Genomic DNA, 13,250 nt, shown 5'->3' on the forward strand with positions numbered 1-13,250 from the left:
AGTGGCATATGGTGATGCGAAAGCGAGAGTTGATGTATCGATCAGACTGAGTTGTCTTCTGAAACTTTGAAGTATTTTTTTCCACACAAATCCTAGAATCTTCCAAGGAAATGAAGAAAAGTAGCTATTGTAGGGCTGCAGCGTGTGCTTGCGTGGTAGCTTTTAATTCAGCATTGTGCCGAGTTGTTGACCAATAAAGGTAATTAGAGTAGCTTCCTGTAGATGGCAGTACACGTTCAAATCCATGCAAGCGGGCAGAAAAACAAGTGATTCATGTCATAGAGTCCCAGCCTATTTTGGGTTGAAGGGACCTTAAAGCTCATCCAGTTCCAACCCCCTGCCACGAGCAGGGACATCTTCCACTAGGGCAGCTTGCTCCAAGCCCCCTCCAACCTGGCCTTGAACACTGCCAGGGATGGGGCAGCCACAGCTTCTCTGGGCACCCTGTGCCAGCGCCTCAGCACCCTCACAGGGAAGAGCTTCTGGATGTTGTCCAATCGGATGTAATGGCCTATCTAAATCTCCCTATTTCAGTTTAAAGCCATCACCCCTGATCCTGTCACTACCTGCCCTTGCAAAAATGTGAAAGGTGCTTTGATTTTTTTTTTTTTTTTGTCTTAGTTTTGGCTTGTTAAGCTATCCTGCTGATGATTTTGTGTACATCAAAGCTAGATAAAAAGAGTTCTTTGTAGCTTTTTTTTTCCTGAGCGGGCTAATAAGTCACAGTGTTCACTACAAAGTGTAGTCATCCCTGTCAGGAAAGGATGGGGTGTGTATACCTTCTGCTGGGATGCAGCTGCATTTGCTCCCAGTGCAGCTGGCACAGCCTCAGCTGTAAGGCTGGTCCCTCAATGTGCATTGACTGCAATGCCTTTTCAACCTGCACGTTCCTTCTCTGTGTTTGTCTGCTGCTCTGGCTTACTTGGCTGCATTGGCTCAAATGGAAGGTCAGGTGAGTGCCACCACTGCAAGGGAGGTCTACTGAGTGTGCACTGGGGGCATGTTAGTATATTTTCTGTTGTTGATAAACCATTTTAACATATCATGTAAAATTATTATTTAATGATAAGGTAAGCAGTTTATCTAAGAAATCTCTAGTTACGGAGATTTTAGGGCTTTTAACAAGCAACAGATTTTAAAAGTCCTTTAAGGTGAGGTGAATTGTGCACATAGGCCATGGGGAGTGTTCTGGTCCTTCATAAAAGAGTGAGCTTGTCTTTTCTGTTTTCTCCAATTTAAGCTTTGACACAACAGTGCAGAAATGGTGCACAGTCAGCGTCACCACAAAGACCTGTTCTCTGCACGCAGAGATGTATGCAGACAAAGCATCAAAGCTTATGCTGCAAACAAAGCATCTTATGCATGCTCCATATACAGCATCACCACAAAGGCTTGTTCTCTGCATGCTGTGATGTCAGATTTTGCCATGCAATGATCTTTACTCATCATCTAAGCATTATTCTGGTAGAGTAGATGAGGAAGCTGGATTTCCATCTGATTTCCATTCTTGTGCATGTTCCAAGAAATTTTCTTGAACTGTCATCTTTAAGTTCCTGCCATCCTCTCCTTTGTATCCCAACTAATCTTTTTCCTGTCTTTCAAAGCTTTTTACTGATTACCAAGTCAGCATTAGGGAGACATGTCTGCTGTCTGTCAGTGCATCTACTGAAGATCTTTGACATGATTACTTTTTTGTTAGTTAAAATCAATTTGTTATTCAACAGTCTCACAAGTAATACTGCAGAGATAACTAACACAAAGTTCGCAGACGGGAATTTAATTTCTGTTGTGAGGAAGCCTAACTGTCTCTCGAACCATAGCTGTGTTGTCTCCATTGTACAGATGACAAAGATGATGCACAGACCAAAATTAATCTCTGATTTAATCCTTTTGCCTTCAGGAGCAATGAAGCCCACTGATGATACAGTATGCTGCTGCTTATTACTAGTTTAATCTCACTGAACTAGAAATAGAAACCTGGGGTGTTGCAGCATGTAATGATTATATTACATTAGCAGAAGGTGGTGAGTAAATGGTCAAGGACCAAATCACATTAAGCCAATGTTGCTAATCACTTCCAGAGACATTAAACTCAGAATTAAAACTGAAATAACATTTACAACTTCTTAAAGGTCAGTGCTTAAGATGATAGGAAGGCACTATGGCAGCATGACTAACAGCCATGGGCAGGAGTTGGTGGTATAGCATCTCCTAAGAAGGAAATACAAAGGGAGTATCATCTGATGGTAATTGGAAGTTTCATAAAGGGAACACAGACTCCATAGTCTTAAGTAGAAAGAGTAAAATGAATAATGTTTTCCTTCGTCCCACTGGATGTAAGCTCACTACATGCAGTCACTAATGGATGACTGAATTACAGCTGACAATGTTATATATGGCTCTAATTTCCACTCACACAGGTTTTAATATCCATTTTTTGTTTTAAGACACAGAATGTGCATTTGAAAGCAATTTACATTAATACAGTATATCTTCAGACAAACATCATTCCCTGTTGTTGTGCTTTTAAACAGCCCAGCTATTGTTTGAAGTTAGTCACTGAAACAGCTGGACTCTGTCTGGCATTATGGCTGTGTGATCATTACAGAATGGTAAAGAATTTTCTGACAGCTTTGGTCCAATCTGTTTTCACTTTGAATTGGCAGTTGACAATGAACAATTTAGTTTCTTTCTGCTTTGGTAGTTGACTCTTTGAGTTACTGCTGTAAATGATTTTGTGTATTTTTAACTTTGATGGTTTGGGGCTTTTTTTTCCCCAGATTCAGTTATCATTGGTTTTATCCCTGCCCTGTCCATCTAACATTTGCAGCTAATAGGAGGAATGCAAAGGAGTGACATTGCTGTTTGCTTTGATAAGAAAGAGCCTTGCTTTTATTGCCAACTAATCAAATGGGCGGTAGCAGCTAATGGTGATCATAACTAAGCCTTGGAACTGCCATCCTTCTTCTGGAAGAACTGCATGCTGAGAGAACTAAGCTATGCTCCCTTTAAGGCAATGGTGATTTTTTGTTGGTCTAGTACAGTAAGTCATCAGCTGTTTCACTGCGAAGTGAAAGTTACAAAACTTCACAGTAGTTTTCCCATACTATTTTAAATGTCCCACTCGTTGGACTGAGTTATTTACCCCTTCATCACTTAGCATTCCTGACTGTGAATTTAGTTTTGAATGAGCTGTATCCTCCAGGCCATGCAGGACTTCAATAACAATTGTGTGATGATAAATGTCATAATAGTGTTAATGTAAGACTGTGCTCCATCTTTGCATAGGTGTAAGTTTATAGTAAATCTGTTTAGTTCAGTGAATTCATTCCACTTAGATGGGAGCTGAGGCAGCAATCTCTTCCTTTTGGGACTAACTTTGAAGATCTGATGCATAACTAACACTTAGTTTTCAGACTATGATACTGAGCACCTTTAGGATTAGGCAATGCATCTATACTTTGCATATAACAAGATTTTTTTTCTCTGCTTTTCTTGAAATTCCTAAGAGAAATGCTGAAGTGTGTGAGGATGCCTGCTGGCTTCATCTTGACAGGAGAACAGTATAGGAGTGAACTGCTGTTCATTCTGGGGCTTACCACTCCGTCTGGCAGATGCAGGCCAGCTACAGGAGGTCGTATGTATGAGCAGGCAGGCTGTCCTAATAGCGGAGTTTCCTCTTTCTCAGAAGCAGATGATTGAATAGAAACAATACGCTGCTTTCGCCATCTGATGATGAAGACTGACAGTTTGTAGGAGATGAGTCAAAGGTTACTGATGAGAGATCCATCCAGATAATTGCTGTAATTGCACCCTGAGGATGCAGCTCCAATCACAAAGCATTAGGCAGTGATTCTGTTTGTAAATATATACTTGGCAGTGAACTTCATCCTATGCCTTAAATCAAGGAAGTTCCCTCATGAGATATAAATGGAGAAAGTTCTCTTGATTTTTTTCTTAACTCAACCATGTTTTCTACTGTCAGCAGGTAAATAAGAAATAATCCCATTCTGAAACAGAGAAGTAGTTGTGATTTAAGTATAAAAATACCACTTAGTGTTCAATCATTTGCTGAATACATTAGCTGTTATTTCACAGCAAATACCATGAATGAATGAACATACATAATTCATAATATTTAATTTGAAAGTGCATTTTTTTTTTTTTTTACAATGACTGATTCATTTTCCTTGAGTTTGTCCAGTGACTTCTTTACAATTTAATACAAAAAGCTTTTCTATTGGAGAGTGAACAGTTACAGACAGGACAGAAGCAGATTCCCTGCCACCAAATTAGGTCTGTATTCTAGCCCTTCACAAAGGCACAGAAATCAGCAATGCTAAAGCATTAGGATGAGAACTCATGTTGGAGAATGAGGGGCAATGAAAGCACATCAAATTTCTCAGCATATCATTAGTCGCTGTTAATGCTTAACTATTATGAGCTAAAACTCAAAAATTGGTCTCAAAACAGCTATGTGGCAGTTTTAGATATTGTGGCCTTAGCTTCCTAAAATCGTAAATGAGAGGAAGGTGAAATCATTTGGATTTCCTAGAAAGCACACAAGTAGTTTTAAAGGTATTCATATGTCTCAAAATGCATTAAAATAGAAATGTAACTTTCAGGAACACCAGTGGTTCAGCCTGTGACAGGGAGTGGGTGATGCTCTGGTACCCAGTGGTGTGCTTCAACCTATTTGTGAAAGCAAGCCTGAATTTGAGAACAGCTTCTGTTTAATGGGCACTGGCAAATCTGCTTCATGTAACTTCCACTGAAATTATTGGTTAAAGATTAGTTTTTATTCTTCAGAATTCAGGTTGTTCCATGGTTATTTATGAAACCAGTGAAAGTGCCTCTGGGACTTTGAAAGAATAAGATTCACGATTGAATCCTACTTTTAGAAACTGAAAATTTTAGTGTTTTTTTTTAAGTGCTCTGACTTGAGAAATACGTCTTGCCTGAATGCAGGCGTACTCTTGCTTAATAAAGAAGTGACTTACATAAGTCCTTGTGCTGCATGATACAGAAACCATGAGCAGAGGAAGTGAGGAAGTGATGAAATTTGTTCTATTCTAGCCCACACTCCCTGGGACACGCATCAAGCCTGGGAAGCAGCACACGCTGGGAGCATAAGTATATTTGTTTACATTTACCATAATGCTTTGCCGTTAGGAATTTCTTTTCCTTTTGAATATGACTCAGTTTTTCATGACTGTGCACTTAGAAAGAAATTGTCAATAGTATTGATCATTGACAGCGGTCTGTTCCTTGCTGCATATACTTTTTAGCTTAACTACCTGTTCCATGCCCATATTCACGCCTTACGGAAGATACAAAAATAATGACATCATTTTATGCTGCTCTGTAGTGTTACAAAACAAAGCCTTGTGCTTCTTACTGGTAGGACTACAATCCGAAAGCTTTGTGACTGTGTTTCTGAGTGAAACTAAGGAAATAAGTAACACCATTATCTGCAGCCACTTAGGGTTTAACTTTGTGAAGGATAAGAAATCTTAACCTAACAGAGGTTGTGCTCACCGAGGAGTTGAAATGGCAAGAGCTAACTCAAATCCAAAAATTAGGTTGTGGTTTTTACCTTAGACAACGGTGTATGTTAAAATGTTGTGTATGCCACAGGATGCTTCCTATTTTATACTATGTCTTTGCCCATAGGTGAATTTTTCTCCTCTCATTTTTCTTTTTCTCTTTTTCTTTTCTTTTTTTTTTTTTTTTAATTTAAATTTCTTTTCTTTTTTACCAGAGTTCCAAGGGATTGGAAGCAGTGTTTGTTTTTGAGAGAAGTTAACAGTGTTCGTTAACGGTCAAAACGACATAAAGATTCCTGATTAGCCAAGCATGAGTGAAGAAGGTAAGAAAGTGTCCAACATTACATATGATCCTATTTATCAACAGCCATTTACATCCACCGTTCAGGCTGTGTGTTCTGTATACCAGTTTTCTATGGTTACCAGAGGCTGACTGAATAAGGAAGTGCAGGGGTAATCTTGTGCTGCTTTAAACAAAGACTTGTTCCTCCCCAGTGCACTTGGGGGCTGGTTTGCATGTTGAGGCATGTTCCTTTCCTATCAACACAAAGGCAGGGCAAGAATACAATTTTCTGGAAACCACTTTAGCTGTTTTTAATCTTCTGTTATTTCCTTCTTCATTGAGCTTCCAGCTCGAACTCCCTGAACGTGTGATAGGGAAGACAAGTGCTTGCCTCTAAAGTACATGGCAGTGTGGGTATTATAGTAATAAAGCTCTGCTCTTGTATTGCAATTTGTTCAGTAAAGTTTCTATTTTGTTCAGTATTGTTCAGTTCATAGATTGCTATGAGACTTTTCACACTGATGAAGGCTGCAGTATCAGAGACATAGTGGTTTACATCATATAACTCTCATGCAAGTATTCATTTAAACTTGTTTTTACTATTATTAAATAAGTAGGTAGTAACATAGTCATAAGAAGAATTGTGCCAACATAGATTAGTATGTTTAGAATTTGATTATTACAAATTGTTTATAGGTTTCAGACTCCATTTAATACAGTAAGTGTGATCTGTAAAATTCAGTGTTTCCCTGCTTACTTTGGTAGGAAATCCTTAGAAATAATGAGTGTGTAGTTCAGAATACAGTTTTACATTTTTTGTATTGGTTCAATAACAGAACAATAGTCTGATATTATGGTTGTTTAGTTTCTGCCTTTTGTCACTTATTCAGCAACATCTACAGCAGTACTTTGTGCCCACCATTGATCTTGATAGTTAATTATAATTCATTCAGTGCCTATGATTTACACTCTTGAAAGTCTCCTCAAAGCTTTTGCTTGTGGGAAACTAACAGACTTACACCAGGCATATCTGTCACTGCTAAAAGCTATTTGATGAGAGACTTTGAAAACAGCTTCTTAAAATACAGTATAAGAGAACTGCGAAAGTCAGAGTCTGTCTTCTTGAGACAACTGCTGCACAGGAGCTCTGGCAGCTGTTTTTGCTGGGAGTGCTTTGGGTAAAAGACAAACATGGTCAAATTAGTGAGAACACTGAAGTTCAGTCCAGGATACTGCTTTAAATAGTTCACCCAGAAAAGGACAAAGCTTTCTTAGGGCAGCCCCTTCTGAATTCCGATTGCAGTAACAATTTTTAATAAGTGGATATCAAATGTAACGATTTTTCTGTGGTTCTGTTTTCACAACAGATTATTGGAATGTTCTGAGGTCAAATCCAGCCCTCCTAACTATGAAAAACTCACTAATGCAAAAATATATAGCTGAGAGCAGACCTTGATTAATATCATTGCTTTCCTATGCTGTGTTATTTTCTATTCGTGGCAATAGGTCACATAGCTGGGAAAAAAGGGTGATAACAAGATGCTAGAATTTAAAGGAAAATGTGTTCATTATTGGGCTTCTTTTACTGTGCGATGATGTTTACTTCTTGCCAGATACCTGCTTTTGACCTTCTCTGGGCTATGGCAATATTGACCTAGAGAGCTAAGAGCTCCTATTAACAGGAGATTATCTTCCGAAGTAGGAATAAAATTCAATATTTACTTGCAAATATCCTTCATAGAATCACAGAATACCAGGTTGGAAGGGACCTCAAGGGACTTCAAGGATAATTTGGTCCAACCTTTCATGGCAATAAAAGCCTAGACAAGGTGTCCCAGCGCCCTGTCCAGCTGACTCTTGAAAGTGTCTGATGTTGGGGAATCCACCACTTCCCTGGGGAGATTATTCCAATGGCTGATTGTTCTCACTGTGAAACATTTTCGTCTTGTGTCTAATCAGAATCTCCACGGGAGTGACTTGTGCCCATCACCCCTCGTCTTTCCCATGTGATTCCTTGTAAAAAGGGCGTCTCCATCTTCTTCGTAGCCACACTTTTTACCCCTCAAATATGACAGGGGGAAAATGTGGAGGAGAAAAAATCAGTGTGCCTGATGCTGGGCATCCTTATTATTCTCTTCTTGTGCTCTCTCAAGTGTAATGATTGCCCAGCGCCTAATTTTCTGGCTCAAATATTCCATGCTAGCTTGCCCCTGGTTCTCACATGCATCTTTCCTGCAGTGCCACTATTAACAGCCAGCGTAGTGCATACCTGACACTGTGAATATTCAGCCTTTCACTTGATCATTCCCATTCTCTCAATTCCCTTCAGCTGCCACAAAAGCTTTTACGGAAGTTTCAGTCTCCAGAAATGCCATATGTGTGAGTGTGACCCCCCGTCTGTTAATTAACATTTGCAGGCACAGACCAGTTCCTAATCATGTGGGTACGCAGCCCACTTGTATGAAAGGGAACTTTTCAAATGTCAAAAGTAGACTTAATTCTGTGGATCATTTGTTGCGACCCCTTTGCAAATGCAGCCCCTCACTGTGGTTTTATGTTGGTCTATGTAAGGGTTAACACTGGCTTTGCACAGCCAGTCCCCTCACTGCCTCTGCTAAAGAAACATTAATTATAGAGAGCCCTGAGGATTCAGAGCTAAAACGGCTGAGTAGTATTGAAAACCAAGACAATAAAATAACTGGTTGGATTTGATCTCTAATAAATTACTATGTTCTGATGAAAAAATCCAGCGAGAGTGTGACAGTCAGATGGGGAGGTTGGCAGCAGAAGTTTTAAAAATAAATAGTCTTAAATTGCAGGAAATTACAGCAAGCGGCTCCTTGGAGTTCTTTTTCTCTGTGCATTGTATGTTGGAGAAGGCAGGCAGCCTGCTGGCAAGCTTCTGACCTTTTGTGTGCGAAGTAAAATATGCAGGTGCAATAGTGTGAGCACACAACGGGTGACAGTGACTGAGCTGTGGGTCTGTGCGCTGAGGGCCCCACAGGGCTGCCAGGGAGGCTCCACTGAACTTGAGATAAGGACAGTGAAAGGCTATGGCTGTAAAGGATTACAGAATATGTTTCTTGCATATATACTCATATTCAAAATCTGTACATCAGCTGATGGAAGGCTTGGTTTAAATTATCTTGCTGATAACTGATCTGATTCTTGTATTGCCCAATTCATATTTCAGTCTGGAGTAACTTCTGAGGGCAGTTGCTAGTTTAGCTCAATAACATTGCTGCAACCATGATCTAACTCCCAGTTCCTTTTCTGAAAGGAAATCCATACCTGCATGGTGTCATAGAATCATAGAATAGTTAGTGTTGTAAAGGACCTTAAGATCATCCAGTTCCAGTCCCCCTGCCATGGGCAGGGACACCTCACACTAAACCATGTCACCCAAGGCTCTGTCCATCCTGGCCTTGAACGCTGTCAGGGATGGAGCATTCACAACTTCCCTGGGCAACCCATTCCAGTGCCTCACCAGCCTAACAGTAAAGAACTTCTTCCTTATATCCAATCTAAACTTCCCCTGTTTAAGTTTGAACTCATTACCCCTTGTCCTGTCACTACAGTCCCTAATGAAGAGTCCCTCCCCAGCATCCCTATAGGCCCCCTTCAGGTACTGGAAGGCTGCTATGAGGTCTCCACGCAGCCTTCTCTTCTCCAGGCTGAACAGCCCCAACTTTCTCAGCCTGTCTTCATACAGGAGGTGCTCCAGTCCCCTGATCATCCTCGTGGCCTCCTCTGGACTTGTTCCAACAGTTCCATGTCCTTTTTATGTTGAGGACACCAGAACTGCACACAGTGCTCCAGGTGAGCTCTCACAAGAGCAGAGCAGAGGGGCAGGATCACCTCCTTTGACCTGCTAGTCATGCTCCTTTTGATGAAGCCCAGGATACGGTTGGCTTTCTGGGCTGCAAGCGCACACTGCCGGCTCATGTTATGGACGTGACTACTTGTATGGAGAATTACTACTTTTCAGTGAATTTGAAGAAAACCAGGGCAAATTTATACCAAGACATTTTAAAGCTCCTTTTACCATAGTAACTGAGAAGCTTGTAATCCTTTACATTATTTTCATCACAAAAAAGAAGCAACCTGTGAAATTGTGGAAACATTAATGCCTTTTCTGTGTGGTTTTGGAGCTGATGAAGTGGAAGGCTGACTTACTGTCTAGAGAAGTTTATGGGAGGAAAAAGCCATGCCCAGCTGTAGCCTGCAGCATTTTTTCTCATTAAATCTTTGTCATAGCAAGCAAAATATAGGGATATCTTTGACGGAAATAAAAGGTTAGCTGTTACTCTAATGCTTCCTTGCTTTCCTTACAGTTTTGCATGAGATGCTTTCTGCAAGGAGGGTAAGTTTTGTGTCATTTTTGCTTTGTAGCATCAGTGTTGTTCGGCCTATCCTGAAATGTTGGCTGCCTCTTTTTTATGTGAAGGATATCGTGCTTTTTTTCCCCAAGACAAGTTTTAAAGATTAAACTGTACCAAATTAAACAAATTTATTGCATAGCTTGTATTAATACACCCTGCACCCTAAAGAAACATTAGTTACTCCATTCTAATTGATATCTGTCTAAAAAGAAAAATGCATTCTCAGATAAGTTGTTGTTAAAGATATAAGCATTTTAGGGCTATGTGCTAGTTGCTTAAATGAAGTAATTTCATTATTTATGTAACAGATAAGAATGTATCATTCATTGGTTATGGTTTCTAAAATTCTTTCTTATGCATTTCAGTCAAGTAGGATTTAAGCTTGTTCCTATAAAAGAAAGGGCAAATAACTGTATTTTACATTGTTAGAATTAATACAATAAGGCTTTCCAGCACTTCAGCAGAACAAGCATGAAGAATGCATTTTTAATGTATTCTTGTTTTAAAGGTGACTTGGGAAGCATTTTTGGAAGTTTTATTTATGACCTGAGGTAGTTCCTGTCTACAGGAGAATAGACAAACTCAGCTAGAGCAGGCTTTATTAGCATACCTGTTAATTTTGAATACCACAGTATGTTGTTTTTAATAGTTCATAGTTTTTGCTTTATGAAGGCTTTTAATATAACTATTTCTGAAATAACTCTACACATTACATATGGAAAACCTTACAAACAGCTGCTTTCTGCAAATATATTTGGGGAACTTTGTTCAAATGTCTTGCTTTTCCCTATTTCCCCATTGAGAGACCTTGCTGCACCAGGCTAGAAGGCTGGAGGTGAAGGAGGTGACTTTTTCAGACCAATCTTACAACAGCAAAGAAGCAGAGTGCCATCTCTGGCTGTCTAGAGCAGGTCAGAGGTGGACCAGGCAGTGCCTGAGCTGGTAGCTTCCAAGAGGTATGACATTTTGGTAAGGGAATGAAAGAGCACTGGTGAACTGTGGCAAGGTTCTGCACTGGGATTTAGTTCTGGCTTCCTACACAATTGAGCAGTGACACCTTTTAGTGTCTGCTTTCCTTTTTCACTTTTCTCTTGGGAATCCTTTATGCTTGCAAACCTATCTGAGCACGTGTTGGGTCATATTGTAAATTCCTGAAGCAGCTAAGTAAATATGAATCAGAAATGACTAATTTTAAATGTAATAAAGCTGCTATAGATAGAAAGGTGACAGTAACATTGAGAATATCAACACTGTAGAAATGGGTACTCTCAATTCATCCTCCCTATGCAACAGAGGGTCAAAGAGTCCTGGGTCTCCCTGGAGAAAAGGAGTTGTTCCACTTGGATATTCAGGATTTATCAGATCAATATTCACATAAACAACACTGAAGAGTTCCAGTCATTCAGTTCTCAGGGTTCGATGTAGTTGTTACTGCTCCAGTGTTTGTCAGTTGTTCAGGCATGAAAAATCACTAGTTTCTACTGTGGGGGAAAAAAAAAACCCACCCTGTGCCACACACTTTCCCATCTTTATAAATCATAGAGGATGTCATAAGGAACTTACACAGAGAATTATGAATGTAAAGTTTTATCTACTGATAAATTACTGTTAGAACCACTTCTAGCTTCCGCGTTCTTATCAAAATATTGTTTTCAATAATTAAAGGCTGTGGAAGTTTAAATAACCTATGTAGAGAGATCTGTATTCTTACCTAGGTTTTTCAGCTAAACCCAGTTCTAACTGTTATCTGCTGGTGGCACCATTACACCAGAAGAATTTCATATCCAAGTTTCAAACAGGGAAAATGACACAGAATACACCTTTCAATATGAGTTTAATGGGGGGAGGGAAGATTTTATTATTTCTTCATAGTCTGATGTCAGTTAGACTATTTAGCTTGTTGTTTGTCCTTCTCAACAACAGATGTTACTAAACCAGGTGATTGCAGCAGATTTTGGACTGAGCATGCCAACACAGGTCAAACAGTTATCAAGGACAGGAAGAACAAACACTTGTGGAGCTGAATGAAGACACTGAGATTTTTATATGCAGGTGACATTGCTGAAATCTGTCTGCTAAGAGCTGATGCCTTCTGGTTCTTGTGTCAGGACAGGACTTGCTCTTTCAGACCCAGACGAGTTTCAGGGTTGGTGACAGTCTACACTGGTGAGCTTCAGAGAGGATCAGGTCAAAGAACTGCAGCACTGTATTGAAAAAAGGTTCACGGCCAAAGTATCTGGAAAGACAGACACTAGCAGCTGGCAAAGCTTTGCTTATCTCTACCCATATGTTAAAGTTGCTCGCCTTCAAGCTTTGAGAGCTGTTAACTCTGAAAGCACCACTCACTCCCATCCTCGATGCTCATCGCAGCCTTTAGACAGCAGCAGAGCCTGGACCTTGTCCCCACTAACAAAGCCTCCTGTGAATATGACATTTTGGTGCCATGGGGCCTTTGTGGGTGACTTATGAAGAAATGAGCTTAAAAAGGAACCTAATGGAGATGGAACAGGGAAGGAAATTGTCTGGCAGCATCACCTAAAGTGGGTGATCCTTTATTCAATCATACCCTGTGTTTTTCCTGCATCAGAAATATTTCTACATTGAGTTTTATTTCCCTTTTTTTTTTTCTTTCAGGAATCTTGGCTAAATAAATAAAAAAAAAATTGGAACTCGGTTCATCTTTCAAAAGGTGATGATTGTTCTGACACTTGGCTTTCCTATTAAGTGGATAAGAACAAGACCCTTAATCTTGTATTTCTCTCTAAATTTTGACAAGGGTTTGGTTTGTGGTATCTGTTGATAAAATGCTTCCTGGAAGCTCTTAATTTGCTACAGAATGACTGAACACAGGTACATTAGCTTTTGTCTGTGGGGTAACAGCATCCATTGATTTCTGTTGGCAGCTAAAATACAGCTGATTCTGTCTTTTTTTCACGAGCTTATGGCTGTGTGAAAAAATCTGTGGATTAAAAACAAGACCTCATTTTTTAAATGTATAGGTTGTGTTTGATTGTGCAGAGGGCTGCAGGGGGGTTGTTT

The 13,250-nt window shown here is 39.9% G+C and overlaps 1 protein-coding gene across 4 annotated transcripts in view; it reads left to right on the forward strand.

Moving 5' to 3' along the window:
* CTCFL (CCCTC-binding factor like) overlaps positions 1-12,862 on the forward strand; it is a 37,925-nt gene extending 25,063 nt beyond the window's left edge. Inside the window, exons 14-17 of one of the 4 annotated variants that reach the window (XM_062604122.1) lie at positions 4,969-5,133; positions 5,762-5,869; positions 10,164-10,192; positions 12,135-12,862. The gene's annotated coding sequence lies outside the window, so the exon portion shown is untranslated. The other 3 variants (XM_062604120.1, XM_062604121.1, XM_062604123.1) reach the window with 3 other exon arrangements.
* Positions 12,863-13,250: the final 388 nt, after the last annotated feature.

The sequence above is a fragment of the Pezoporus occidentalis genome, unplaced genomic scaffold (assembly GCF_034315485.1).
Source record: "Pezoporus occidentalis ecotype Australia unplaced genomic scaffold, CSIRO_AGI_Poc_V1 ctg83, whole genome shotgun sequence".
Lineage (NCBI taxonomy): Eukaryota > Metazoa > Chordata > Aves > Psittaciformes > Psittacidae > Pezoporus > Pezoporus occidentalis.